The sequence below is a fragment of the Cupressus sempervirens genome, chromosome 5 (genome assembly GCF_028749045.1).
Source record: "Cupressus sempervirens isolate cs-2001-9-10 chromosome 5, ASM2874904v1, whole genome shotgun sequence".
Classification (NCBI taxonomy): Eukaryota; Viridiplantae; Streptophyta; class Pinopsida; order Cupressales; family Cupressaceae; genus Cupressus; species Cupressus sempervirens.
Genome location: NC_143122.1, coordinates 926,614,712 through 926,630,201, shown reverse-complemented (window position 1 = coordinate 926,630,201; position 15,490 = coordinate 926,614,712). Strand labels below are relative to the sequence as shown.

Sequence of the window (15,490 nt, the reverse complement as noted above, 5' to 3'; positions counted from 1 at the left end):
GAGTAATTTCAAATAATCCCTATTCTTTCCTGAATTCTCTGGCTTGAAACTGACTATGGGTAGCATTTATTAGAGATTATCCTTGCAATGTATCATGGTCATGATTGCTAGACTCTTATAAATCTTTTGAATTCACCTCTATAATATCTTGTGCATTGCGATTCCCTTTGATTCATAAATTTTGAATAATGACTTCCCAATTTGATAATGATTCTTTGTCGTCTTTTTATATTTAATTCTATTTATATTTAGGTAACCACGTGAAACTAGAGGGAGAGGACAAATTTCATTGTGAACATTAAAATGAACTTTTCCCATTACGTTGGTTGAAAAAAAAATACCTTTATAATTGCAATTACTTTTTCCTCACTCCAAAACTTGATAGAACAAAACACCAATGATTCTCATAATTTATAATTGTCATCCTCTTATTTGAGAAAGAATTATAAGATATCCATCATTACCTCAGTGGTTGTCTTTGTCACAGATAGTACACCCAGGCTTTGGATTCCTTCAATTTTTTGTATTTTTTTACAAGAGAAAGTACCCATCGATTTACTACAGAGCATGAAGCTCAGGGCATATTAAAATAGTTTGCCACAACACACTGACCGTAGTCTTATTAGATACTTCATTACTAATTATTATAGGGGCCATATCATTCTCAAAACTTGTTCGCGTCCTCTTCACATTGTCCCCATGAATTGTAACAAACCCCTCACTGACAAGGTTTCCAATTGCATTACGAATCTAAAATTGAACAACATAACTCATAATGTATTCATTTCCCCCAAGAAAATGAATCTGGAAATAGCTTGAAATTTACCCACAACAATGAATTACTTACATCATTCAGGCTAACTTCCTTGGATCCCTATTTGCACATTTCCTCCATCAATTGTGATTGCATTCATTCATATCTGGTTAAGTGCCATACCAACAATTTTCTCAACACTATTTAGGGCAGTATAAAGAATGTTACCTCAGTCATACAAGTTGATGGTCCCCCCTTCCTACGTCCTTTCCATGATAAGAATCCTAAGTGGTGAAATAAGATTGGCTCATCTAATTCTTTCACTGGCTGAGACTCCCATGTTTATGAGATCCATGTCAATGCTCCCTATAACCATGACACTCAAATGCATTCAGTGGCTTCCAATTAACATAGTTCTTTTAGAGCTAACTAATTTTGTGATGATAATGCATTCAATATACAACTAAATGAATTGACAATCCTCATTGCCAAAGATGCACAATGGTTACCAGTTGAATGATCGGTGCCAGATTGTTGAAGTGTAACTTCAACAAGCTAGAATGATTTTGCCACATCACACCTTTCAACATGTAGAATTGGAATGTAAGATATCATTTTATTGCCTCAATCTAGCTTTAAAACATTCAAGAATGTTCTACATAGAATTTTCTTACCCACTCAGAGAATTTGACGCAGGTGAGGGCTTTGCTTATTCTTATTAAGCTTTCATTTTGGCATGGAGTCATTGTGATAACCTATACAATTCATTTAGAAGAAGAAGTTAACATAACATGAGAATTACCCTACATCTAGATGCATTCTTTAGTAGAAGTATGAGATATACTATTACTTTTTTCACGTGTGTAACTTGTAAGCATACTATACAAAAATTGAATTTGAGAATATATTGAGCTAACCTTCTTGCTACTGCCAGGGAAGTTTCCCTTCCTATGCATTTCAACATAACCACGAATCAGATCTTTTGCTACCTCATCAGATATCTTAGGATGTATATGTTGTCTTGCATAAGTGATATATGAAGTGAGAGTTAGGAGGTCGAATGCATCCAGCATTTGGTCCTAGAATCATAATGTAGTTCACATCAAAAATATTAGGTCATTAGACCCCCCATTAATTACTACATAGTATTGACCAAATCAAAACTTACCTCTGGCTCATCATAATGTAATGCAACAAGATGTCTTGCAAGGCACCTATCCATTTGTTCATAAGCTTTATCAAGCACTAGGTAGATCAAATCAAACCTGCAGGCATTTTTTGTGATTCATTTATACTTGAGTGACAAAAAATAAATTCTCCAGCTTGAAATCTAAAACCAAACATACTCCACTTGGAAAGAAATGTTGGAGGATGTTGGATATTGTCAATCACTAACAATCTAGGGTTGTAGCGTGAACCACTAGGATTGGCACAAGCTAAAATAGATGTTCTTGCATTCAGAGATGCTACGATCCTAGCCTTTGCAATTGACACTGTTTGTTGTTCCATAACCTACTTCAAAGGAATGGCTAAACATTGATATACAAGTCAACCAACAGCATAGATTACAAAGTCAAGAAACCAATAAAAGAACATAATTTGAAGAGCTCAGAGTAAAATCACACCACATGTAACATGCTATGAGCATTGTCTGACATCTTGTCAAACTCGTCTATGCAACAAATACCCCTATCACTCATTATCAATGCTCCACTTTCTAGAACCTATTGAGTTCAAAGAAATAAGAAATTTATATAGAATAAATTGGTAGGTAGCAGTGGGGTAGTAGGCAGCCCAAAGAGCTCGATGATCAACAAATTGAGTTAATAACTTATTGCTTCACTAGTTTCAGGATCCTTTGATACATTAGCAATCAAACCAACCGCAGAGCTTCCACGACCACTTTTATAAATGCCTCAAGGAGATGACTTATGCACATATTGAATTAGTTGAGACTTACTCATACCTAGATCCCCAACAAGCAGGATGTTGATATCACTACAAAAAGTAGTGCTTGAAGCTAGTTTAACTATAGTTCCCCCAAAAAGCTATTTAGGAAGCATAATGGTTAACATATGGTTCAAAGAACATGCAAAAAATTACCAATTAATTGAACATGAATGCAAAGAAAGATACTTGTCACAAGAGCCCTTTCTTTACATCTTCTAGCTCCCAAATACTTGGAGCTAAGGACCCAGTTAGCCTCTCATAGATATTGGGCATGCAAGATAGTTCTTTCAACTTCTCAATTTAGAAATTGGCAATCAAAATTCAATTTCAAAGCTTGCAAAATTCATGTTATATACAAAAGGTAAAAGGTATGAGTTTATACCTTAGCTTCATAATCAGCTGGTGACATATCCCCCTCTTGAAAAGAGGCAAAACTATTACTATTGGTATCATGTTCCATTGGATCTTTGGCTCACAATCTTGTGTTAACTACCTTTTTCAGATGAAGGCAATTGATGTAGGTCTGCACCAGCAAATGATTTACAAATTAGAATTAGAAATCATAGAATACAACATTAAGGTCCTCATTTCCAACTTAAATGGACTAAGATAGGCTTGAGAGCTTTGCTTTAAATAGAGATTTCACAATCCTTTGGTTTGGTCCCACTCTAACTGTCATTGCTCTAAAAATTCTAGTAACCTACAAAAAAAAACCAATGTCAACCTTCAAATGCTAACATTTGGTAATAAAAATGACTGTAGAATTTGTATATCATGTAATGTTAGACACACCTTGATTCGATCACCAGGTTTGGCTGCATCAACAAGTTTGTCATGCATCAGCAAGCTAATAGTGTGCAGGATTTCCCCCCTTGGAATGGCATCAGGAATTTCTTACAGCCTTACAATTTTCTTATTAGCAAACCTAACCACAAAGTAAAAGGATATAGTTGTCTTTAGAGTCTTGAAAATGTAGCTTCAAATCATGTATAAACTAAAATCAACAAGTTCCTAACTACATATGTTATGCATCAATATCAAAGAATTCATAGCAGCACATTCTGGCCTTGCACAATGTGTAGGTTCATCAATCTGACCTGAGCATTTGAAGCATAAAATAGGATGTGAATACAAATCCAGCAAAAACACTTTTAGACATCAAGTACCATTGTATGTAGTGAAGAAAATATATGAGATTTTTTTTTAAAACATGAAATACGTTTGACAAAATTTGGTAGAAGATTCTCATGGAATATGAGAATAAAATTTGGTGTGAAAGTTCTCATACAGGGATTTTTTCACACTAAAAAAATGTGCTCTCTCATATATAGCTTTCATCAAGAAAACATCTCAATGTGAGAAGAACCTCATGTACGGTGTCCTATTAGATCCAATTAAGGTTGCAGAGAGTAGATCAATAGTGGTCGTGTCACAATAAGGAGTAAGATCTTATTTGCAAAATCTTGGAATCTAAAAGCTTTTGAGATCACTTTCATAAGCATGAATCTATTTAAAGCCGTAGATTCTCTCCCACAGTTTATGCAAAATAGAATTGAGAAACAAACATAACATATAATGAAGACACAATTAACTGTTATATTAAGAGTTCAATTTCAATCCAAAAAATTACCTCTATCAATAGGTACTGGTGTTGGAGAATATCCACAAACAAGGCACGTAAGAATGCTTCTTTGATTTCAGGTATAATTGAGCTGCACTGAATTATCATTCCTTTGACTGAAACCATCTTCTCAATATCTAGATTTCAAAGACAACAAAATCCCCTTATTAGATTTTTCAAATAGCATTGAACAATGAAGACATAACTTTAAAAAGAATTTCCTACCTAATGGATTTAGATCTTGCATGTTAACTGTATCTCTAAGATTGAATATTCTTACCTAAATGCAATGGCCGTTATATGTAAGTCTAAGGCATATTTATGTCCATAAATAAACAAAATATGAAACAAAAAAGTCATTAAATGAAAACATACTAACTGAAAAAAAATATTTTTCCAAAAATACAATTCAATCACCTATATGTGCTTCTCCCACAAAGGCTTGAGGTGAATAGCTAGATCCATCGATACAATGTCAAAAATGGTGAGAACTTCAAGAGGATATCTGACCATCTTGCCATAAACTTCTTCATCATATTCAAAGATGCTCATTGCATCAATATTCAGCAAATCACCTTCGACTTCCATTGTCTAAATGAGAAATCAACTAAATGAAGTGAATACAAAAGAAAATGTGCTCAACCAATAATTTGAATTGAGACTAGATGGTAACCATAAGAAGCCAACAGGGACAAATTTGAACCTGTTCCAAGAGCCTCATGTATTTCCCCTCAAGGTCTAAAGGATCATCCCTAAAATTCCTCAGAAAGCACTAAACTACTTGATTGACATCTTGAACACTTATGTTTATGCCCCAAACAAGCATAGGGGCGATTGCCATCAAGGTCACCCTCGAAAGACTGGGGCATCTAATTATAACTGCCAAAAGAGGTAATTAATGTGTGTTTTAATAGAACATATTATACAAATTGAAAAGAAACGATTGACTCAATTGATAGGTAGTTCTCTGTCCAAAAGGTTTCTTGGTGTTGGCATAATGATACATTTTTGTCATTAGTTACAACACTTATTGGATTCTGAATGCTTACCGAGCTCTCACCGGAAGCCAAGCTTTACCTAGTTCTCAGTGTTTACCGAGTAATCAAGGTGAACAAAGAAGTCAGTATTTACCGAGTAATCAAGGTGAACAAAGAAGTTAGTGTTTACCGAGTAATCAAGGTGAACAAAGAAGTCAGTGTTTACCGAGTGATCAAGGTGAACAAAGCAACCAGTGTTTACCGAGTGTTCAAGGTAAAGAAAGGAATCAGTTTTGACCGAGAAAAGATGTACTAAGTAACCGAGAACTTCATGATAACCGAGCTCCTGAGGTTATCAAGGAAATTAATTTTTACCGAGCTCAAACGGATATCAAGGAAACTAACTATCACCGAGTCACAAGGTTCTATCAAGTATTTCCTTTGATCACCGAGCAACAGTTCAGATAGAAGTATTCACCGAGTGACATCTCTTCTACTAAGTCTCCAGTGGTTACCGAGTTCAGAACTGCTCGAAGTGTTTAGTATGAACCGTGCCTTCACTTCTACCGAGTGCATGACGATGCCGAGTAACGCAGTGGACACCGAGTATCAGAAGGACACCGAGTCAGTTCAGTGAACCCGAGCTTTTACCTTGGGCTGACTTTGTATAGAGATTTGCACTTGTTGTTTTAGTCGACCTTGCATGTATTGTTTAGCCGACCTTGCATGTATTGTTTATATGGATGGTATATATATGCAATGTATTGTATCATTCAAGCACAGTTATGGCAATGGTAATGAGTGGAAATGTGAAAGTGTGAAAGTGTGAAAGTGAGAAAGAAATACATGCGTGCGAAAGTATATGGGCTAAATTGTGAAGATATTCAGCAGGTCGAGTTTTGAAGTAGAAAAGTTTTTATCTATCACATCAAGGTGAATCAGAGCATAGCGGATCTTATCAGCAATCAGTTGTAATCAGATCCACTGTTTCATTCTAATAGGTGAATCAGTTTTTGTAAATCCTTTAACAAGGTAGACTTAACAGTCTTTTGTAAATCTCCTAACAGAGTACATACTTTATTGTATGTTTGGAAATCCTCTAACAAGGTGGATCTAGCAATCCTTTGTGCTCCTAATAGGGCAGATCACCAGAAGTGGTCATTGTAAGCCTTAACCGACCAACTTCATACTGCAGTAACGAAGCTTGTGGGTTTCATCCCCACCCCAATTTTACTTTCTATTTGGAAGGTTTCTGGGTCACCAAATCTTTGTGTTCAAGTGTTGCAAATGATTTTGTTTCATGCTTACAGTAGGTTACTTGGATGAATGGTGAATATATCAGTATAAAGCTTTATTGTTTGAAATTTTAGAAGTTACTGATTCACCCCTCCCCTCTCAGTAACTTGTCATATCTTGAATATTTTCAACAATTGGTATCAGAGCTATAAGGTTCTCAAGATAAAAGCTTCAAAGCTTGAGCAAAGATCAAGGACAATGGAGATATTCAGACTTGACAAAACTATTGAGAATGAAAAGCTAGATCTGAAAATGGCCATGGCTCAACTCAATGAAGCAAAAGAGCATCTTTCACAATCCTTGAAAAGAAGAAAAGAACTTGCAAAGAAAATGAATGACCATCAATATGTTGAAGAAAAGATTGAAGATCTCTCACCATCAAATAGTTTAGATGAAGCTGACAAAGCAATAAAAGAACTCTTAGAAAAGAATGGATCTCTACAGGAAGAAGTAAGAAAGCTCAAAAGGGAACAAGGAATCCAGTCCATCAGGCTATGTGAAATCTTGGAGCAAAGGAACAAGGCAGCTGAAGACTTAGAGGTAAGGAATAATCAATCCTCTCAGCTTGAAAATCTTGCAACTCAATTATCTAATGCAAATGAAGAAATTATGAATCTAAGATCTGAGAATGAGATTTTGAGAAATGACTTAATTACTAAAAGACAAATCAATGCAAGCTTACAAAGTGATCTAATCTCTGAAAAACAAGTCAATGAGAGAATGGTAAAATCTCAAAAAGACATGGATCAATTGAATCTGCAAAATGAAGAAAACTTTCATAAACAAAATGGTAAAGTAGGCCTTGGATACAAGGAAGAAGGTGAATCCTCCAAACAGGGTACTCAAAAGAATCAAAAACCTACTTGCAGCCACTGTGGTAAGTTAGGTCATACATCTAACGGATGTTGGAGCAATGGAAAAGGCAAATTTAATGGAAAGTACTACAATTGCAATCAGCATGGACACAAAGCCAATGAATGCAAAAGGAAACCAAAATTTGAAGGTAAATGTCACAAATGCCAAAAGCAAGGTCATAAGGCATCACAATCCAAATTCAAATCTTTTAATTCAGCTGAACAACTTGTCAAAGCAATATTTGGTTGGGACTACAACACTTGGTGCAGATGTCATTATTGTGGAGAATATGGTCATACTGGCATAAACTGTGCAAGGCATCACCTAAGAAAAAGGGATACCACTGTAAGATGTTATACATTTACAGAACTTGGTCATATATCTAAAAACTGCATGAACATAAAGAAAGTCGAGGATGAAAAGAAAATCAAAGTAGACAATATTCAGAAACAAATGAAGCAGCAATGGATTCCAAAGTCTACCGAGCCAGATAATTCAAGTGATGGAATGGTCACTCAAGAAGTGAGTGACTCTCCCATTTCCAATTAAGACTCATCAGGATAAGACCAGGACTGTATCTACAAACAATATCCTAAGCAGTCCTAGAATGAAAATATGATCAAATCAGTATTTCAGATACATCAAGATCATGGTCGGTACATGACCTTACCGAGCTCAGTCGGGTGCAATAAGGCTTCTTTCACCAAGTTGCACTTACCGAGCATGGTTGATTCTTCTCTTACCGAGTTAAGGGCGGATTAACCTATTTTCTTTTGGTCACCGAGTTGCGAAGTTTAAGCCGAGCTAGTGGATGACAGCCTGTCGATCGCAGCTACCTCCGTGCTGAACATTAATGATGAATGTTTCATCAAAAGGGCAAATTTCAACCTCATTTTTCACCGCAAATTCGAGATTTACAAAAAGAGGGCTTTCAAGCGAATTCAAGTGAGTTGAAGAAATTTTCCAGCGAAGTATTCTTAGGAAATCTTCTTACTCACCGAAGCAGCAATGGCTTCCGCAAGCACCAGCAGTAGCAAGGCAAAGAAAGGATCCGAAATGCTTGTAAAGGGAATGGAATGGAAGGCACCGACATTCAAGCTTGTTCCTGCCATCGCTGAATCACTCGACCCGCATGGAGCTCAATCACAGATTCCTCCAAAGGTACTTCTAATCAATGATATTCATACTCATTTCAAGTGTACTGTGCAAGAAATAGGGACACTAGATATGGATAGCACCCTAGCCGAGTTATGCATGGATGGAACCCTAAAACCTGAGTTCAAACATTTGGAAACCAAAGGCTTAACCCATATCCCGCATCTTCCAAGAAGTTTCCAAGTGAAATGGGTGAGGTATATCTTGAGCTGAGTACATAATGGTCAGTTGTGGTTGGAACAACCAGTTTTGATAACCAAGAAGATGATTCACAAAATCACGGGTCTCCCAATGCTCAGCAAAGCCAAAACCACCAAAACCCTAGGATGAGATGAGTTACAGAAGAAAACCCAAGCCGAATGGGATGGCAGAGGTTTAAAACTCAACAATGTTTCAGATATAGAACTGAAATTTGGTATTTATGTTATTGCATACAAACTGTATAGTTCCAGCAGGCTGAATAGTGTACCTTGCGAAGCTGTAGATTTGGCATATAAAATTGTAAAGAAAAATATGGAGTTTGACCTAGCTGATGTGCTATTAAAACAATTCAATAAAAGCATGGAAAGCATAAGGACTGCAAAGACAAACCCTTGTAAATTTGGTTCTTTGCTAGTTTGTTTATTTTTCTATATACAGAAATTCTTTCCATCCAAAGGTACAGTTGTATGGAGGAAAGATACTCCAATTTTGTATCAAATAAATGAATTCATAGTAGATATGGGTATGAATTTTGACAAAGTAATGGACAATTATTTTGAAGATTTCAAGGAAAGGATGAACAACAGATTCAGAATACCTCCAAAACTTGTTGAAGAGTATAAGGATGATGTCTGTTTCATGGTTGACTGTGACAAGGTATACATACAGGCAGTTAGACCTCGAGTTGCATGGGTAAAACCTCTTCCATATGAGGTAAATATTGATGAAACCAGGGATATCATTGAAGCACTGGTAAATGAGCCAGTAGACCCCAGGCAATGAATTTTTGGTACTTATGATGAAGCAAAGGCCAGAATTGAACTGGAAATCAAAATTCCACAGGCCATCAGCAAAGGTAAAAGGAAAATGGCCAAACTGAAAACTAAAATGAGTTCTCTTATGGTCACCAAGGGAAAATATGAAGATAAAGAAAGTGAAGAAGAAGAAGAAGGAGAAAAAGAATCAGAAAAAGAGCAACCGGAAAAGAAGAAAGGCAAGGTAATCATTACCAAGCCCAAGAAGCAGCCTACTGCAGTATTCACTCGGAGAACGAGAAAAGGTATTCAGGAACCTGTATTGGTCAAACCTGCACCTACATTCGAGCAAAGGCTCAAAACATTGGAAGAAGGAGCTGGCATTGCAAATTTCAAGGCATTGAGATTTGAGACAAGGACTGATGCAGAGAAAATGCAAATTGAGGAACTAGTACTTAACAAAATGGGAAAATGGAAATACTCCCCAGACCAGATTGCTCCTCATATCTCTAAAGAACTACTGGAGAGAGTACAGCCAAGATGGGAGTTAGCCACCAAGACGGTAAAAGATATATATGAGCAATCCCTGAAGAATCTTTGGCCTAGTCTCACTGGAGCAGAGGTAAAATCTGAATTGAAAACCTATGAAGGTAAAATGATGATCAGATTCCACACTTGTTTGGTTTTGATCAAAGATATAGAGCATGTTGTAAATGATGCTACAAACATGTGGAAAAACATCTATCATCTACATAAGCCCAGTGTAGACCCAGTAGAAATAAAGGATGATGACAGCGGCAGCAGCAGTGATGAATCAGATAGCACTCCATCCATCATAGTTACACCAAGAGAGTTGCATGCAATGATGGAAGAAAAGGAGGAAGAAGACAAAGAGGAAGAAGCTGAAGAGGAAGATAAGGAGGATGATACGATAAAAATTGTAGTAGCAGTTATTGCATCCCTTCCTCACTCCCCAGACAAACCTGTGACATCATCAAGGTTGGAGTCAGCTTCAGCAGGTTCATCTACACCAGTTTTACCATCTACACCTGGCATATCTTAGCTCCAGGTATCATCAGTGGAAGTGACTACCACTTCATCTACCGAGCTGCACCCCTTTTCATCTACCGAGTTAGCCTCCTCGACTCCATCATCATCAGTTGATATTGCTGTAAGTTCTCAAATTTTGACAACTCAAATTTGTTCTACAATTTTGTCGCCATCTACTTCAGGCACAGTGAGCTCAGATACTATATTACCAAGTGTATCACCATTTTTGGCTTGCACTCAAATTTTTGACCCTGTACATATTTCTATTGGCACTCAAACCTCAAACATCCCAGTTTTTACTGCTAGTCCTTTTGTCTCTACTGTTGTGTCTATTCCAAAGGTCAAACCAGTCATCTCAGAAGTCAAACAAAAGAAACCATTAAGACTTATGATCACTGGAAAGGAAATTCCTGAAGACATTGACTTGGACATAGAGATAGTAATTCCAAATATTGACTTTGATAATGCTACCATTGAAGAAATGAGGTATGCTAGTCAACTTATTGAGAAAAAGGCTACTCAGATGCAGCTAAGATCAGAAAGGGATAACGAATATAGGATAATTGAGGAAGCTCGAAACATAATTACTGAGGCTATAGGTGTTGATGTTGATACCTCTCAACACATTTTGATTCAACTAGAAGAGGCAATTAATAAATTCAATGAAGATGCCTCAGGACAAGAGAAGCTAATTGAGCATGCAGAAAAGAAATTTGATAATAAGGTATTAGGGCACATTGCCCAGAACATTGCAATAAATCAGGTTGCATTAACCTCAATTTTGGCAGATATGGAAAATTCTTTTAATAATGTAACATCTCTTTTTGCTAAACTTTGTGATGTTACCGAATACACTAAAGGAATAAGAGAGAAACTAAATAAAATTGATGAAGATCTGAAGGTAAGCGCATAGAACTTGAAGCTTGACCCCAGTTCAAGCTCATCTCATCACCTCAGAATCAAATTTTTGTCAGAGAAGCAGGCAGAGCTGTTGAAGGAAGAGGCAAGGATCTGATCTACATTGATAGATATCCAAAACATGATCCTTCCCATCATGGATTCAATGCAGAAGCATATTGCACATTCAAAGACATTAATCCATGATAATAACTTCTCCATTGCAGATCATGTGATTGAACTTTCGGCTGAAGTCCAAATAGCTCTTTCCACCTACAAAATTTTGCAAGAGAATTGGGATAAGACTCTCCAGCTTATTCTCCAGGTACATTCAAAGTTCATCTCTCATTTTGGTGTTTCTATATAAGTATATATATTCTTTATTCTTTGGCATTATTGTCAAAAGGGGGGAGATTATTGTTGGATATGTATACTATGGGTGAATAAGTGTTTTCAGAAAAATTGTACAAAGGAAGAGATATACAGCTCATGTAAATAATGTATGTACATTCTATGGGGGAGTTGTATATAACAAAGCTATTCTATGGGGGAGTTGTATATGGAGTTGTATATAATGAAGCTATGTATATTCAGAATCAGTCATCAGCATGTCAGATAAATTTTGTCTCATAAGTGTTTTTGTCACTAATGCCAAAGGGGGAGATTGTTGGCATAATGATACATTTTTTTCATTAGTTACAACACTTATTGGATTCTGAATGCTTACCGAGCTCTCACCAGAAGCCAAGCTTTACCTAGTTCTCAGTGTTTACCAAGTAATCAAGGTGAACAAAGAAGTCAGTATTTACCGAGTAATCAAGGTGAACAAAGAAGTCAGTGTTTACCGAGTAATCAAGGTGAACAAAGAAGTCAGTGTTTACCGAGTGATCAAGGTGAACAAAGCAACCAGTGTTTACCGAGTGTTCAAGGTAAAGAAAGGAATCAGTTTTGACCGAGTAAAGATGTACTAAGTAACCGAGAACTTCATGATAACCGAGCTCCTTAGGTTATCAAGGAAATTAATTTTTACCGAGCTCAGACGGATATCAAGGAAACTAACTATCACCGAGTCACAAGGTTCTATCAAGTATTTCCTTTGATCACCGAGCAACAGTTCAGATAGAAGTATTCACCGAGTGACATCTCTTCTACCGAGTCTCCAGTGGTTACCAAGTTTAAAAGTACTTGAAGTGTTTAGTATGAACCGTGCCTTCACTTCTACTGAGTGCATGACGATGCCGAGTAACGCAGTGAATGCCGAGTATCAGAAGGACACCGAGTCAGTTCAGTGAACCCGAGCTTTTACCTTGGGCTGACTTTGTATAGAGATTTGCACTTGTTGTTTTAGCCGACCTTGCATGTATTGTTTAGCCGACCTTGTATGTATTGTTTATATGGATGGTATATATATGCAATGTATTGTATCATTCAAGCACAGTTATGGCAATGGTAATGAGTGGAAATGTGAAAGTGTGAAAGTGTGAAAGTGAGAAAGAAATACATGTGTGTGAAAGTATATGGGCTGAATTGTGAAGATATTCAGCAGGTCGAGTTTTGAAGTAGAAAAGTTTTTATCTATCACATCAAGGTGAATCAGAGCATAGCGGATCTTATCAGCAATCAGTTGTAATCAGATCCACTATTTCATTCTAACAGGTGAATCAGTTTTTGTAAATCCTTTAACAAGGTAGACTTAATAGTCTTTTGTAAATCTCCTAATAGAGTGCATACTTTATTTTATGTTTTGAAATCCTCTAACAAGGTGGATCTAGCAATCCTTTGTGCTCCTAACAGGGCAGATCACCAGAAGTGGTCATTGTAAGCCTTAACCGGCCAACTTCATACTGCAGTAACGAAGCTTGTGGGTTTCATCCCCACCCCAGTTTTACTTTCTATTTGGAAGGTTTCTAGGTCACCAAATCTGTGTGTTCAAGTGTTGCAAATGATTTTGTTTCATGCTTACAGTAGGTTACTTGGATGAATGGTGAATATATCAGTATACAGCTTTATTGTTTGAAATTTTAGAAGTTACTGATTCACCCCTCCCCTCTCAGTAACTTGTCATATCTTGAATATTTCCAACACTTGGTACAAGGAAATATCTTTAAAATAGGTTTCTTTAATGTAGAAGGCACCAAAAGTTGGTACATAGGCTTCTGCTATGCCGATTCCCTGAGGAGGCAAGTGCTTGGATAGTCAATGTGGACCACCCATTGAGGTTTGTAGAATAGAAGGGTTGTCTAGTATGACCCATTTGACAGGACTTTGGGAATCTCCATGGTTGAACTAACCCAAAATCTAGGTGTGCAAGCTAACATACCATTAATATAGTTTTGAATGCTTCTCACTAGCAATAAAGCATGTTTTATTAGCCCATTATTTAGTTGGTTCACCTTTATTACTTCAAACAATCTAATCCAATGTTTATAACAATAGAGTTTTGTTTCTAAGAATGTGATACATTTTTTATTCTGGTATGTCCAGGTTACATACTCCATATTCTTAATATATGGTTAAATTTCTTTTTGTACTAGTCTAGTTTTAATTGCTTTAAAAAAATTTAACTGACTATTGTTTGGAATTATCAACTATAGATTAACCCAGACTCTGGCAAATGCCATTAAGCATGAGGAATGGCAAGAGCAATGCTTGGTAACTAGGAAGAAGCTGCCAAGGATCTGCATCTGGCATCAAGTCTTGATTATGATGAGGAAATTTCAATTGTTTTAAAGAAGGTAGCAAGGCACTTGCAATTGTTTTAGTTAAGGTAATGAACAATCTATATGCATAGTAACAAACATTTAGAGATGGTGGATGCTAATCATTTGATATGTACACATCGGTTGAACCAAATGCACATAAAATTGAAGAGCATCACAGGAAATATGAGTGACTACACAAGGAAAGGGATGATAGAAAGAAAGAACATGATAGGCAACATTACCGAGCTGAAGCTTAGGTAATATAAAGTCTGCACTATTATCCTTTTTTGTAACTTTTATAATGCATATAGCTAATAATTGCCCTAATTAATTATAAGGCTACCTATGAACAAGCCAAGAAACAAGAACAATCTTCAACAGGTAGGAAATAATGGCCCTAATTCATTTTCACTTCTATGCTCATTATGATAGTAATTGTATCATAGCTAAGCTAGCTTATTTTAGGTCCATAATTTGACAAATAAGAGAATTGGTAGGTCAAATAACAATTTAAAAAAAAATCTTTAAGTTTAATCCAGAAAAGTTTTAAAATACAAACATTTTATTGATCAGTATTACACACTATATTGTGTAGAAACTAATCAACTATCCAATGGGTTTATTACTATTTTTTGTTAGTGAACTGGTAAATGTTTTGCTAATTATTGGTTCTTGTCAAACAGTGTGGCCAATATGTGGGTTGGCTTGTGGTTGTATGAGTGTGCCTCTTTTATAAGTACATGTATTGCTATTCTCTTTTGAACAAATCAATATTTGCAAAATAGTGTGTTATTTTATTTCTTTTAGTAACATGTTTCTATTGATAGTCCTTCATTGATGGAAGACACTAAATTCATATGTCATACTCTGATAGATAGTTTGGGATAGCTGAGCTTATTGTGTATGCATTAATCTGTATGTATATGTGAATATTTCTTAATGCAAACCATACACAGAGAGTCTTTTCAGGCTGTCTTTGTGTGTAGCTATGCAACTTTACACATCTAGAATTCATGACGTGAATGACAATCTTCATCCATATAATGCTATTTTAAAATTTAGGACTTTGTCTTGTTATGTGTTGTAATATATAATTAATATTTTTCAAAATTGCAGGAAGAAGCTTGCACAGAGACTTTTGTTTCATAAAAGTGCAAATGATGATCATGAAAGAAGCATATTGACAAAGTTGAAGCAATAGTGTGGTGGTTAGTTTACTTCTAAAATGGAGGGAATGGTATGCTACATCATACATAAATAAAAAAACTCACTTTGAT

General features: G+C 36.1%; 1 pseudogene; it reads right to left on the bottom strand.

Annotated features, from left to right (window-relative positions):
* Positions 1–558: 558 nt before the first annotated feature.
* LOC149558996 (DNA replication licensing factor MCM4-like) lies at positions 559–4,913 on the bottom strand (annotated as a pseudogene).
* Positions 4,914–15,490: the final 10,577 nt, after the last annotated feature.